Genomic DNA, 16,913 nt, shown 5'->3' on the forward strand with positions numbered 1-16,913 from the left:
ATGTTAAATAAAGCCAAAACTACACACTGAAATCCATAAGATTTGCAAAAGAATTATAAAGTTGCTCAATTTAGCAGCTCTTTGTAAGATGTGCAGCAAAAGTAACTTACACTTTAGCAATGAGAGTATACATTTTTTATAACAAATTTGGAAAATGCAATTTGACAGTATTTAATAATGTGTCTTATGATGAGCAGCTTCATACCCAAGAATACACAGGAGGGAAAGTCTTGTGCATGTAAATCAGAAAATATGTGCAGTTTTCATCTATAAGTTAAATTTAAAAAATTATTGAGGCATGCTTCTAAGGAGCCTGGTTTTAAAATACTTTATACACTTTATAACATCTCTATAGCTCTATAGGAAGTAAATTATTTTAAGTTGACATTAAATCTAATGATTGCTAATATCTATAATGTTCTGTTATTTTAAAAAATTAGATTGACTATTATATACAAATGCAGTAGTGTTGTCTCCTCCTTTCTAACATTTATGCTTATTGTACTATTTATTTTATTCTCATGGCTAGATCTTTCAGAAAATGCTAAATAGTAAGATTGACATTAACCATACTATCTTTTGCTTATGTTAAAGATATGAATATTTCAAAGTTAAGCATGGTGTATAATAGAGATTTGACATAATAATAAAGTCAATAAAATAATAATAATAAAGTTGAAAACATTTTTAGTGTTTATCATGTGGTAGAGACTGTACTTTGCATTTTAAATTCATTAACCTCTTTAATCTTCACAGCTACATTTTAGACTATTTATATTTAAACCTAGGAACTTTAAAATATAAATAACTGATCTAATAAGCCTCCTTTATCGAGTTAATAAATATATTTATTTCTAACTTTCTAAGAATTTGAATTATGTTAATTTTTAAAAGTTTAGATGAGCATATGCCTTTTGGTTCTATCTAAGATAGAACATTAAAGTTATAAGTGTTCTAATACTAAACTTTCATGGGATAAATCCTACATAATCATGACGCATTATCCTTTTAATAGCTTTTTGTTTAAATTTGCTAGTAGTTTAATTAGTGAAATTGACATGTACTTTCCATCTTAGAGTTAGTTATGAGATTTTTCCTTCTTTTACTATACTTTAACATATTATTTTATAATATGAAAATTACTTAAAATTTAAAATTTTGTCAAAACTCTTTCCTGAAATTGTTCAAACTTGGTGTCATGTCTTTCATTTATTAACTGATATATTCTTGGTTTTCCAGTGTATTAAGCAATATTGACAATTTATATTTCCCTGCAAAAACATTCATCTTACTAGCTTTTCTAATATATTGAGCTAATTTATTACATACACATCTGCAACTATATTCCTGTTTGCATTTTATTTTATTTCATTTTATCTTTCTCATTTATTATTCAGCAAATATTTATTTGATGCTTATTATGTGCCTGGAGTTGATCAAGATTCCCAAGTTTCTTGTTCTTAAAGTATTTACTTTCTAGTGGAGTGGAAGGGTAAAAGCAATACAGTAATAAAAATAAATAAATAGCATTAAAGCAGAAAGTAACAAATTCTGTCATGGAAAACAAATAAAGTGATAAAGTATGATTGTAGGAAGTGGTAAGGTCTACCTACCTCTTGAAGGGAAGGCCTCTTGAAGATGGAGACAATTGATACCTAACTGACATAAGCGAGAATGTTCTTCTCATAAAACAAAAGAGCAATTCCAAAATCCTGAGGCACGAGAGAGTTTTCACTGTTGAAGAAAGTGAGAAGGCTAATGTTGAAGCTCACTGGGGAAAAGAAAGAGACCAGATATGGGCAGAGGGTCTTGTGGGTCATTACAAGTTGGGAATTTATATAAAACTGATCAAGGATCATCAAAGGATTTTAAACAAAAGAGTGAAAAAATTATATCTGGCATCTTGCTTTGTATATATGCTGCTTCCTTACAGCACATTTTATCTGCTTTTGTTGATATATCACTCTTTCTGTACATATTGTATTCTGGTCTGTGAGATATTTTTATAAATGCCAAAACAAAGCTGCATTTTCCCCTAAAAAATCAACAAGTTTCCTATTTACTTGTACTTTTAATAAATAACGTGGAAGTCTTAAGGATAATAATAATAGTAATGCAGTCTAAGGATGTTATGTATGCATCTACACATCTAACTCAAAATTTAGTAAGTAGGTAAAACATTTTGATCAGAAAAGCAGAATATAGCCATAATTATTTTCTTGATACATTTTCTAAAAGTCGTTGAGTGCCCAAATGTTTCAGAAAGTCATAGACGAGTGACAAATTTTAAAAGCTTAGAAATATGTTCATTTAATATATCTATATCTATACTAAAGATATTTTGAGGATAAATAAAATAACACAAAGTACAATATTATAAAAAGTCAAACTAACATAGTATAATTTATTCAATAATTTTAAATAATCCTTGATTTTATGTTCATGGTATTCTAATTCAGTTGTTAATTAAAAGATGTAAAATCTCACCAAAAGAAAAGAAAAATTTCCAGCAAAGAAGTGATTGATTCAATAAGTGCAGTCGTTAATGCCAGTGACCTACTCATTGTACGGTGCTTCCTTGGGCACTTTTTTAAAAAAGAATTTTCTGTAAACAGCATTACTAGCACTGTGATAGTTCTAACTAAAATACTTAAACTCCGTCTTGCATAGGAGAAACACTTTCAGTGTCATACAGAAGAATAGGTTATTATATTGAAACAAGTGGTTACATGTCTATTTTAGTAATATAGGGATATAGTACATCATTTTGATGGAGACGAACACATTATTTTTGCCATGGCCTGATGTTATGCCTAGTTTTCTAATGTCAAGCCTAACAGCTAATGCCTATTTGATTAACAGAATCTTTATTTTCAATTCTACTTGGCACTGGAGAAGATCTGTAGCAAACATGAACTGCGGACATGTTGGGTGCTGTGTTAAGGATGCAGATGTAATGGTATATAGTCCTGTCTTCCATGAGGGCCACATTTCATTAACTGATAACGTCATTTTAAGAATGGAAAACAGTTGGATTCTGGAACGGCTGGTTAAAAGTGCCAAAAACAAGCATTTAAACTGAAAATTGAACAAGGGTATATGTACATTGTGAAGAAATTTATTCATGAAAATCTATGGAATCTTGGTAAGGAGAGTGGGAATAGGTGGCAATTTATCCTGTGAATATTCCCATTCTTCCTTCTTCTAGCTCTGTAGCATAGAATTTCTATTGGGATGGAGAACACTGGGAGGTCCACCAGTTTCTCTGCCTTAAGAGCATGGCATAAAAAAACCCCATGTCTTAGAGCATTGTTAAAAAATAAAATACCTAAGGATACATTTAACCAAGGAGGTAAAAGACCTGTAGTCAGAAAATTATAAGACATTGAATAAAGAAATTGAAGAAAATAAAAATAAATAAAATCATATACTATGCTCATAAATTAACAATGTTCATTTTTCACAGAACTAGAGTAAATAATCCTAAAATTTATATGGAACAACTAAAGACCCCAAATAGCCACAGCAATTTTGAGAAACAAGGATAAAATGGGAGGCATCACGCTACCATGTATCAAACTATACTACAAGGCTATAGTAATCAAAACAGCATGGTGTTGGCATAAAAACAGACATCTCAGTCAATGGAACAGAATAGAGTCCAGAAATAAACCCACGCCTATATGGTCATTTAATCTATGACAAATGAAACAAGAATATGCAATGGCATAAACACAGCCTGTTCAATAAATGGTGTTGGAAAAATATCATTTCAAAAGAAAAAAGAAAAATTGGAAGTGGACCACCTTCTTACACCATATACAAAAATAAACTCAAAATGGATTAAAGACTTAAATGTAAGATCCAAAACCATAAAAGTTCTGAAAGAAGACATTGGCAGTAAACTGTCATTCTCTTAGTTATAGTTTTTTTTTTTTAATATATCTCTTTGGGCAAGGGAAACAAAAGAAATTATAAACAAATGGGGCTACATCAAACTGAAAAGGTTTTTCACTGCAAAGGAAACCATTAACAAATGAAAACACAACCTACTGAATGGAAGAAGATATTTGCCAATGATATATTCGAAAAGAGCTTAATATCCAAAATTTATAAAGAACTCATATGACTCAACACCAAAAAATACAAGCAATCCAATTAAAAAATTAAAAGAAGTGGTACATGTATACAACAAAATATTACTCAACCATAAAAAAGAATGAAATCTTACCATTTGCAAAAACATTGATGGACCTAGAGGGTATTATGCTAAGTGAAATAAGTCAGACAGAGAAAGACAAATACCATATGATCTCATGTACATGTGGATTCTAAAGAACAAAATTAATGAATAAATGAAACAGAAATAGATTCATAGATCCAGAAAACAAATTGATGGTTGCCAGATGGGAGGGAGGTTGAGGGACTGGATGAAAAAGGTGAAAGTGTTAAAAAATACAAATTGGTAGTTACAAAATTGTCTTGGGGATGCAAACTATAGGATAGGAATAATACAGTAATAACTATGTATAGTGCCAGGTATGTACTAGACTAATTATGGGGATCACTTTGTAAATTATATAAATATCTAACCACTATGTTGTTCACCCAAAACTAATATAAAGTAATACTAAATTTCTTTGTAATTGGGGGGGGAAAAAGAAATCTATAAGTAGGCACATCTTAGTAATTAAAAAAAAAAATTCAATAGAGTTATAAAATTATTTAAAAGCATCGAGGTCATAAAAAGCAGCTTCTTTGTAACAAAATAAAAACTGTTGTGACCAAAAAAAAGTAATAGTGATCTCTGTGACAATCAGGGAAGGTCATCATCACAGTTAGTAGCTAAGTGCTTCAATACTCATTGAGGAAGCCATAGATTAGCCATAAATTTAAGAAGATCCCTAGGGAAGATAATAGTCAAAAAGGGCCTACTTCAAAATACTAGTAATTTTTGGTGTTGTGCAAAGCAGATCAGTGAAGTTAAAAATTGCAGTAACTGAAATTAAAAAGTCACTAGAGTCATGCCAAAGATTTGAGCTGGTAAAGAAAATATTTGTAAACTTAAAGATAGATCAATAAAGATCATCCAATCTGAAAACAAAAAAGTAAGAAGACTGAAAAATAGGTTAACAGTCTTAGAGTTCTCTGTGACACCATCAAGTATATCAATGTGCATGTAAAAAGAGTCCCAGAAGAACAGGAGAGCAAGACAATGGATCAGAAAAAATGTGAAAACAGTGGCCTAAAACTTTTCAAATATATGGAAAATATTATACACACATAATTTTGCACACATGCAAAAGTTCAACAAATTTCAAACAGGATATATGCAAAAAGAGACCCATTTAGAGACACATCATAGTTAACTGTTTGAAAGCCACACAAAGAGAAAATCTTGAATGAAGAAAGTGAGTAATGATTCATCACATAGAAAGGACAAACAATAAGATTAATCCCTAACTTCTCATCAGACACAATGGAGGCCAGCAAGCAGCTAGAAGACATATTCAAAGAATACCTCACTAAAAGAAAACAGTGTGCCGACAATTTTATATCTAGAAAAATTAAACATTGGAAATAAAGGCAAAATAAGGAACACCGCACAGACATGGCTATGTGGATGGTGTCGTATAGTGAGATTTTAATTCTGACAACATAATGGGTGCTTCTCTTCAAAACACTAACTTCCGAAAACATAATTTGGGCATTTCCTATTTGCTTGGATAACTGCCAGGTTTATTAGGAGGACTTTGCACTGAAAATTAAGCAAAAAGAAATAGAAAATACTGAATAAACACGTAGTGCAGCTACTATAGCAGACTTTGAGTATTATCAAAATAAGATCAACAAAGAGTATTTCCTGGTACAACCAAGAATACAAGTGAAAATTGAATTAGAAACCATATTGATATTCCAAATATCTGTATACAAATGCAGATGCACACATGAGTATTACAAATAATGATATTACTGCAATCTGAATGGGATTATAGAAATCTCAATGGAATGAGTTTAAAAACAGACAAAAGGAAACATAATGCTTCTTAATATAATAAAATTTCTCTTTGTGATCCTTTAAACCTGGGAATAGAAAAACAGCATTAATATTCAATGAGAATAACAAGAGAGGTTAATGGAAGTAGTTGATAAAAAATACATTGTACTACCCTTTTAATCTGAAGGAGGAAGAGATTTATGCTTTCCTGATAAAGATCAGGTAATCATGCAACCGAAAGAGGGCAAGATATAGGCATTTTGAACTGCACGGCAACTATCATTAAAAACAAAAGAGGAAAAGTATATTGTTAAACATTTAAGTAGATGGTCAGATAAGCTTGTGGAAATTTGTAATTTCTATTTTCTCAGTAAAATAGAAATTAGGATGGTTATCTGTGGGTGACAATGTAGAAAATATATTGGAGGTTTGAGGAGAAAATAAATAGGTATCTAAATAGGCAAATGAATGGATTAAGAAATAGCTGTATTATAAGGAAACATTAGGGCAAATTCGAGGCTAGTGAGATTGATCAATATAGTTGGGTGTCCTATCTACTCACATTCAGCTGTATTGATTCAGGGCCAGAGTGAGTAGAAACTCAAGTGTGATTTGAGTTTTTCTCAAGGGTTTTTAGAGTTGTGGTTTTGTTAAGTACAGAGTAGAAAAGACAGAGAGCAGCTAGAGAGTTTAAGAGAGTGATTATGATTTGACGATGGAATGTAAGGTGGGTGTGCAGGTTAAGTAAGGGCATGAAAACAATGATAGGAAGAGAAAGTTTGCTCAGATTAATTGTAGGTCATTTTAAAGGGTCAGTATATCAGTGGCAGAAAGATAGAAATTGATGGGCTCTGAATGGAATAATAGAGACTGAGGTAATATAAGTGGTATAGCTTTTGGTAATGTCATATTCCAGGGCTTATCTGTTGTAGAGTATGTGAACTAGACTAAAGAACTTCATCATGTAGAGAAGAGAATCTCAGGAGCCAGGTTACTGGAAAGATGAGCTACTTGGAGGCTAAAATCATTAACAAGTACAATAGAAGTGTTGGGAAGAAGGCAGATAAGACATGAGATATATTTCTTTTTTAATGAAGGGAGTGACTGGAGCTATTAGAGGACTATGTGTTCAAGTTTTTATGATTTAAATTACATATATTTTTGCTATGTTAACAAAAGTGAATTAAAATTTTAGTAATATGTTAATAAACTCAACAAATTAAAAAGTGAATTATGCCATCTAGCATCTTTTATTGCTACTTGAACTAGTTGAAGGGATGTAATACTATTAATGTACTTTTGTCTATTCACATTTTGGTACTTTCAAATAATTAAATAATTATCCCTCAGTATTCATGGGGATTGGTTCCAGAATCCCCCTGGATACCAAAATTCATGGATGCTCAAATTCCTTAGATACAATCATGTAGTATTTGCATATAACCTATGCACATCCTCCCATATACTTTAAATCATCTCTAGGTTACTTACAATAACCAATGCAATGCAAATATTATGTAAATAGTTGCTAAACTATATTGTTTAGGGAATCATGAGAAGAAAATAATTTGTACACATTCAGTACAGATTCAACCATAGTAGGCCTAACTGCACCACATACCAACAACAAAACTTGGTTTTCCATATATTTTTATCTGCATTTGGTTGAACGCACTGATGTAGAATTCACGGAAACAGAGGGCCGAATACAGTCTTGCTTTTTAATACCTTCTATAGTAATATCATTTCATTCTAGCAGAAAAATACATTGCATATTAGCGAATGTGAATAATTAATAATTCCTTAAAAATAAAGCAAGGTAAATATTAAAGTCCTAACAAATAACCACATAACCCAATATTATAGTCACTGTTCTTATAGTTATTCCCTCATTTAATCCTTATAGCAAATATATTCCTTTACTTCCATATGTGCCCTGAATAAACCTTTCTGAGACAAAAATCACAAAATACATATATATTTATTCTTATTAGCTTGAGGATATTTATGACTGGCAATGAAATTTCTCAGATAATTCTCGTTAAATGTAAAAGTTTGAGGCTCACTATACTGGGACAAAAAAGTAATGTCAAGCTTTAATCAGATTTAAAATACTGACTATAATTGAGGCAAAGGAAAGCAGAGTTTTGTTTGTTTGTTATGACTATAAGCTATTGAGAGGACTTTTATATTGCTCCATTCTTTTCAGTTATCATAGCAGTGATGACAATTCTTCATATATTTTCACCAGGAAAGTACAAATTAAAAGTAGATGTTGCTAAATATAGAAAACTTGATACCTCATTTAATTTGGCAATCTATTTATAGTGAAAGATCTAATAGCAAAATGTAAAATGTTAATTGAAATAAAAATGACTCTGTGTAATATGATTACTCCAGATATATTTTAATTATGCATATAGTGATAATCAAGTGATGAACTTCCTCAAGCTGTATTTTTTACCAATTCCAAAAAAAACAAAAAACAAACAAACAAAAACGCATTTCAAGTGGAAACCAAGTGATGACATTGAATTAATTGAAAGCTTTTTTTTTCTTTTTGTATACAAGTGGATCATCTTATTCTAATCCATAGTAAAAATGTATGTTTTTACAATATTAGCTGTCCATTAGTTGGTGGGAAAAAACACACAAAAAACAACAACAAAAAGAAAACATTGCCACAAATTCTACATGTTTGCTTTATTGAACCTACTCTAAAATATGACTTTGAGGTTCGTTTCTTGTATTTTTTATTTAACCTTGTATCACTCGATTAGTTTTAGTTGTTAGTTTTAGTTGTTGTTAACTTTGTCCTCTTCAGCATAAATTTATAAAATTATATATAAAACAAAACAAAACAATGAAACATCAGAAGTTTGATTTAAATTTATCATGATTTGGATATGTAAACCAGTTAATTAAAAATGGTCCCTAAGGTTAAAAAAATAATAATAATAATAATAATAAAAGTCCCCTCTAAAAATCTGTCTTATTTCCCTTAATGAAAAATAAATGGATGAGGTATACAATTACTTAGCCCAGGTGTATATGGCTTACACAGTTGTGGCAGGTAGTAACCTAAACCCATTAAAAAAATTATTTTATTCAATCTTCACAGTAACCCGATAGAGTAGATACATAGAATGTGTGGGAAAAATTAATGTTTAGATAAATTAAATATTTTGCCTAAATCCACATAAGTAGGTAGAGATGAGAAACTTGAAACTCAAGTCTGCCTGATTTCTGAAACTATAGCATCAAAGAAAAGTGAATATATAAATCACAATATTGCTGGGCAATTAAAAATCTCAGCTTCAATATATGTGATATAGTATGAAAAATAAAATGAAGATGTAAATGATAAAACTTTCACAACAGACAAAGTAAAGAAAAATGTTAAGGTTTCCGTAAAACAGGAGACAATTCAGTATGTTATCAGAAGAGCTGATGTGAAATAATTCCAACATTTTGTGTGTAGTGTGAAATTGTAAATTGAAAATCAGAAGTATCCCTCAGAGTGTCAATAGTTGAAGCTTATCTAAGAACCATTCCTTCACTGCTTAAAATTTAGTTACCCACTACAACTTCTTTATCCAATCATCTATTGAAGGATACTTTGTTTGTTTCCATGTCTTGGCCACGGCAAATAAAGCTGCAATGAACAAGTTGTGGTATATATACACAATGAAATACTATTCTGCCATAAGAAAAGATGAAATAGTGCCATTTGCGACAACATGGATGGATCTTGAGATTATTGTGTTAAGTGAAATAAATCAGACAGAAAAAGTAAAAAAAAAACACATATGATTTCACTGATATGTATTATATAAAACTGAAAACAACAAAGGAACAAGGCAAACAAATGTAGAAACAAAAACTCATAGATACAAACAATAGTTTAGTGGTTACTAGAGGATTGGGGGAGAGAAGGGTGGTAGATGAGGGTAAAAGGGATCAAATATATGGTGATGGAAGGAGAACTAACTCTGGGTGGTAAACACACTATGTGATACATAGATGTATTGCAGAATTGTATACCTGAAACCTATGTAACTTTATTAACAGTTGTCACCCCAATAAACTTTAATTAAAAAAAGAAAATAGTTGCCTAGAGTGTTTAACAGAAATTCTTTAAGATTATAAAATTTGTTATATAAAAATTTTGGGAAATGAATATTTACTTTTATCACAGGACTCAACCTAGTGAGGGTGAGATAAGTTACTATTTGCCAAGTATGTTTTAATTTGTAGGGAAAAATATGAAAACAGACACATACACACCCACACTTATATTCATATTCCATGGCACTAATGAGCCCATTTTATTCCTTCGTCTCTCTATATTTTATCTACCACTCTCCAATAGTTGTTTTATTTTTTTGTTTTGTTTTTTACTACCTAGTAACATATTTCACATAAAAAGTTCTCCTAGTAGCAATTTGACGCTAAAAAGTAATCATGGAATAAGAATTTTACAAAAATTATTGTTCCAAGATTTTATCTGTTCTCTCCTTCAAGGAAACAGATTCAATAAGATAGCAATTATAAGACGTAATTATGAGATTTTGCACCCTTGTGCCATTGTGGTATGATAGACTAAACTAAACTTATCAAAATAGTATGATTAGGTCCCCCCCCATGGACCTATACTTTCTGTGTTGTAGAAGCAACAGGATGAGTATAAATGGGCAATTGGTAAGATGGAATATCAAACTGAGGTATAATTTTATCAAAACAAACTACCTATCCTAAAGTCAATATTGAGATCCAGTTTCTGTTTTGACATGTAAAGATATTGGAAGTCATCATTTCTATCCTTGCAACAGGAAATACCTGGACACATTAAAAATAAATAACTTTCATGGACCCAATACATAACTGAATTTGCAGGGCAAATTGCCACCCCAAAATCTAGATAGACAGGTGAATGCTGAGAGTCATTGGGAAGATCTGCTTACCTGGAGCAGAAGCTGCTGGAGCCATCAACTGGTAGACACACATAAATGGTACTTTTGATGAATTGATGAAGAAATTGAAGAGTAGAGTGAGAGTGAAACTCCTGGGAGCTGCATTTTGAGGAAAGCCTTCACACTTTCATGCACCTTTCTTCTAATATCCACCAGGTTCTCATGGTGAAGAGTAAAAAAAATCCCTTCGTGGAACTAACAAGGTGTCAAAAGAGTTGGCTGTCGTCAATCTCATGTCAACAAAAATCCCCAATCTGAGGTGTAAAAGAGGAGAAACTTTATTCCGATTAAGAGTTTGCAACTAGGGAAATGCAGCCTCTGGTGGAGACAAAGGGGAGACAGCTTTTAATAGAGAAAGTTCCCACCTTGGTCCCTGATGGCTCCATTTTTATGCAAATGAGGACTCCAACTTTACACAGTCTCATTAGTCCAAGTAGCACTGTCAGAATTGTTCATTGTAGTTGATCATTATGTAGTTGTCCTAATTGGACAGTAAAGATGCAAATGAGGATATAGCTGTGCAGCTCTCATTGGACAGGGTAGATAGGCCATTGGTAAAATGACGATATCAGGAACTACTTTATAAGTGTTGGGTCAACTGGTAGGAGAACAGGGTAGGAAGCTGACAGCTCAGTCTGTGGCTTATTGCTAAAATGCAGTGTGTGTGAGAGGACTCCTATAGCAATGGTTGCTAGACTTTGATTATGATTTGAGGCCAAATTAACAAGTAGTCCTTCTTGGCCGGTATATTTCTTTTCCGAATCAACAAAGGGGTAGGAGAACAGAGTATTCCTCATCCCAAAAGTCTAATCTCCAAGGTAAACATCTTAGCAGAGCCTTGTTCAAGAGCTATGGGGAAAGGGCATTCCTCACTCTCCAGCGGCATCTAGGTATTTTGTCTCATCAATGGGGAGGGAGGAAACTTAAAGAAGTAACTGTGAAAGTTATAGGCCAGAGACATATGCCTACTAACAGCTTGAGATTTAATTAAAACCTCATAATATGCTTGCCCTTCATCATTCCTTACCACCATACTCCAGTATAATAAACAGACACGACAGTGAGTAATATAATGTGTTATGGTAGATGGTATCCTGGAACATTAGTTATTACCCAGACACTATGCGAGATGTGAGACATCTGAATAAAGTACGGATTTTAGTTAATAATATATCAATATTGATTCATTAATTGTGACAAAAGTACCATACTAATGCGAGATATTAATAATAGAGGTAACTGGGTATGGAGTGTGTGGAAATTCTCACTAATATCTTTGTAATAACTGTGTATCTACAATCATTCCAAAATAAATATTTTTATTTAAAAATTAAATGTAAGATATCTCACCACTGAAACTAACATGTAAATTATCTACCTATCCTTATTAGGGATCAGTGGAGAATAAGGTGAGGGCTTATATTTGACCTAGTGCAACATGTTTGTCACTAACAATATATGACATATTAAGGGTTATAGGAAGAATGCATAGAGATACTTGGAAGAAAAGAAGAGGTTATTGGAGAAAGAAAAGTAGCACTGGCAAGAGTTGACTAATCAATTAATGAAATAATAATTATGTATAGCCTATTAATACAAAATTGTCATGTATTATAATTGCTTACAATTTTTACAGTGGTCTTAAGAGCAAGCTATGATCTGAACTTCCCAAATAATTTTTACTTTTACAAAAACTGTTGTAAGATAGCTTCAAGTTTAGGTTTTTTTATTCATCTGTAATTTTATACGTACTAGGTGAAATTAAGTGCAAAAAGTATATATGATTTCAATCAATCTTTGCAGTTTCTTATTTTTAAAGATAACTGTAAGTAACCAACACATTGTAGAGCATGTGCCCATCAAGCAGAGTTTTTTGCCACTCTTCTTTAAAAAATACAGGCAATCAAACCATTTGAAATAATCATTGGTCACTTTCTTTCCTCAATACATGTCAAAAATTGAAGCAATATTGTAACTAGATAGCCACTAAGATGATAAAAATATATTTCAGTGTGTATTTATATAAATATTTCAAGTATTATTTGATTTAGTATGAGATAAGCAAATATCAAAAAAGTTATAGTGACTCAGAAGACCTACTTATTATTTACCATTTATTGATAAGCCCTTTACACATTAGGATTATTGAGATGTAAGTCTCAAAGTATCCAAAGTAACAACAGCTTAACAAGATGATATATATGTTCTCATGTAGAAGTAGGTGAGTGGCAGTGCAAGGCTGGTGATGTGGTACTCTACAGGATTAAGGTCTCAGGGGTGTGTGTGTGTGTGTGTGTGTGTCCTCATTCCCATGGTGAATTCATGACCAAATAACTAATAAAGCTCCTATTATCAATTTTCATCCCTCTCAACAGAAATGAGAAATGATTGTTGTATCCTCCACTTTAAGAAAAATAGGATCCTTTTAGCAAGAATTTAGGCACTTGGTCAAGGGAGGCAGAAAATATACTTTTTCTTCAGGGTCACCCAGCCAAAATTAAAGCAAATGTAGAAAGTGTTCGTGGAGGGATGACCAACCACCTTTACCACATTCTGTTTATCACAAACCTTTGAAGATGCCACTAATGTACTCTCAGGAAAGAGACTGAGGTGGTGAGAAATTTAGATATATACATACTTTGCTTTGCATTTTACACTCTATCTCTATTTATGGTGTAAATTCATTCATGTGCTCAATAAATTATCTAATCAATGTATTTCTTACAAGTTACAATGCCTCAAAAGATTTATAAAAGATGAAGTTTTGCAATTTGGGAAAATGAAAGCTAAGCGAGTTATGACAAACTTTTTCTGTTATAAGTAAACTAAAGCCTTAAGTAGTGTAAAGTTGAAATCTGTCATGTATAACTGGAATAGGCAAGGCACTTGAGGGAGATAATAGATGCTAGAAGAGGGAAGAATTTATTTTAAAATAATGTCATAAAACAAAACAAAACAAAAATAAAAATAAAAACATTGGTGAAGAGTTCATTCACATGCTAAATGGGCAATGAGGAGTAACCTAAATCTGATGAGACTACAGATTGGATAAGAAGGTTGGAATTAAACTGAAAGTAAGAAACTCTGCTACTATCCAGTGGGTGTTCCTTGTGCATTAAAGGGTGTTGAGCAGAAAAAACTGATTAGATGTGTACTTGAAGAAAATTAATTTGTTGTTAGTGTGAGGAATTAGAGAAGATTCTTCTGAAGGAAAATTTACCCATGATGTAATTAAAACCTGGCTTTGTGTAACTATTGGGAAAATGTAAAAGCAAAAAAAGATAGAGATTCAAGTTTTATTTTAAGAAATTTTAAATAACAGGTATCTTTAAAGAGATTTGAGGGCAATAGATGGCCTTTCATGTTATCACACAATATTATTTTATTTTAAATGTATATAATCTGAGGGATTATTAGACTCCCACATGACTATGTGATAGCTCTAGACTAAACAAACAAATAATATCCTGTTAGAGGTGTGTATTGCTAAGAAACTATGGGTGATAAGAGCATAATTGTTTTATTCTTTTCAAAAATGGTTTGATTAGTTACCTAAGAAAGAAGTCTGATGTGAACAAGACAGAACCAAGAGACTAACATTGATACTGGTGGTAAATTTTATTCACTTAGTGAGAATAGACAGAAAATATAATATGATTTTATTTAATTGCACCCCTTTGAATATAATACAATTTTCTGCAATATGGCATGGAGGAAAGTGTATAGGTAGAAGCAGGAGGTGTGACAGTTGTGTTTAGTTCTCTTACTCACTTTTTAAATGTGATTTCTTCCTTAAAGTTGCATAATTAAGTTGACTTTATAACTCACAGGATTGGTATGAGAATGTAAGGAAAATAATGTAGGTGAAAATGGTTAATAAAATTAATCTTTACACAAATTTTTGTTACGATTCAATGTAAGAGCTTATATAAAATAAGATATTACCAAGTCCTACAGTCGTAATATGTAGCTAACATATATGAAGTACTTTCTAAACTAGATTCTATAACAGGAGTTTTACAAAAGGCTTGCTGATGAAGCCATTTTAGCAATTTCTCACGACACAAAGTTCACTGGGTATTACATGAAGATGTGTTTGAAGATGACTTTTAGTTAAGAAACATAATTTGATACTGGCTTCTGATTCATGTTTTGTCCCATGAAAATCGCTTTAGCCTTTTCTACCATCACAATTACTGTGTGGTGTAAAAATCTCAAGTAGGACAATTTTCTACTTGAAAATATTTTGTCTAATCTAGATAGAAAGTGATTATTAGAAGGATCCATCATCAGATGACAGAGTGATTTTGGACAGGCTCAGCTATGTGCTGAGCTGGAACCAAAGAGTTCAATTTATAGGCTATGACCACTAGTGCATTAGTGTCCTGAGGTAAAGCAAAACAAATCAGACTAAAATTATAAATTTAGCTGATGAGGCAGCAAAGCAACATCTTATTTATTTAAATGTTATCAATGTTGGATGAGTGATGTCTACATTTTTAAATCAATGAAATTCTAAGATTTTGTCTGTATAAAATCTCCCAGACTCATGATCACAGCTTAAAATGGTAAGGGAAAATATGCAAAATTAAACATTTATATCATTCAGAATTCAGAATTCAAGCCATGCATACATAAATTAGTGAGTAACAGAGCTAAGTTTCAGAATTGAAGGAAAGCATCTCAGAATGTGAAACCAGAAGTGGGTTAAACAGAACAGTAAGGTTGTTACAAAGAAAAGTAATATCTGCCAACTGTTGTAATTATAAATTCTTCATATGAATTTGCTCCTGACATTAGAAAAGGATTGTAGCAGAAGTCTCAAGTCTCACAGAAGAGGCTGTTGGTAAATTACATCTAATTCTGTAAATTTCTTCAATCCTCTGAGGATTCACAAAGTATCCTTAAATATGCACGCTGTCTTCAAGCACTATGTGGACAAGGAATCAGGCAGAAAACCTGGAGATTAACTGGGAGGAGTGTTTAGGCCCAGAATAAGTGTACGCCAGTCAATTCACATAGATTATTATGATAATGGTTCTTTTACTATGCATATAATAAAAGATCTAACACACACACACACACACACACACACACTCACACACACACTTCAACACATTCAACTCAGAGTGTGTAATGAAAATTGAGGAAAATACAAGGGCTTAATGAGTGACTTAAACCTTAATTCTGTCAAGTCTAATTAATGAGGATTCCAGAGTCACAATGAGAAACATTTAGAAAACAACATTCTAAATAGAACATAGACTGACTTGCATCAATATTAATGTGGTTAATACAGACACAAAGTAGAAGTTTTAGAGGGCAACTCTAATCAGCATAAAAAAATTAAGAAATTAAGAAATCACCTGGAAATAGAGTAGTGAATAGATCTATCATAAAATGTAGAACCAAAATGAGTTGATAGAGCCACCTTTGAAGTCTTACTCACAAAATATATCCCAAATCTATAGTCAAATAAACTGCCAAATAATTTTTTGAATTATTTTCATAAAATATGTTGGAGTGAGAAACAAGAGGGTAAGTAAATCCTGAGGCAGCTTTTATTCTGAGGGCATTTGTTTGTGTTGGAGGACAAGAATTTAGCTTGTGGAGCTTTCCAGAACAAGGTAGCAAAAGTCAAAGCTTGAACCCACCAAAAATGGGAAATCTAGTAGAAAACCTTCCCAGACCAAGTTGTACCACAAAGGACTGCACCTTCAGGTTAAGGCTGAACAAGATATAAGTACTCAGTCTTCTTCAAGAAAGGTTGCCTTGGCTCTAAACACAATTTGGAGGAAATTTGCAGAAAAGTTAATGGTAAGCCACCCAAATATACTTCACATAAATATTTGCCACCCAAATATACTTCACAAGGATAGAATAAAAAGCTGCAAGTATTAATATAAAAGCTCCCTAAAAGTTGGTGTCTTGGGATGCATAAC

Source organism: Rhinolophus sinicus, linkage group LG05 (assembly GCF_036562045.2).
Source record: "Rhinolophus sinicus isolate RSC01 linkage group LG05, ASM3656204v1, whole genome shotgun sequence".
Lineage (NCBI taxonomy): Eukaryota > Metazoa > Chordata > Mammalia > Chiroptera > Rhinolophidae > Rhinolophus > Rhinolophus sinicus.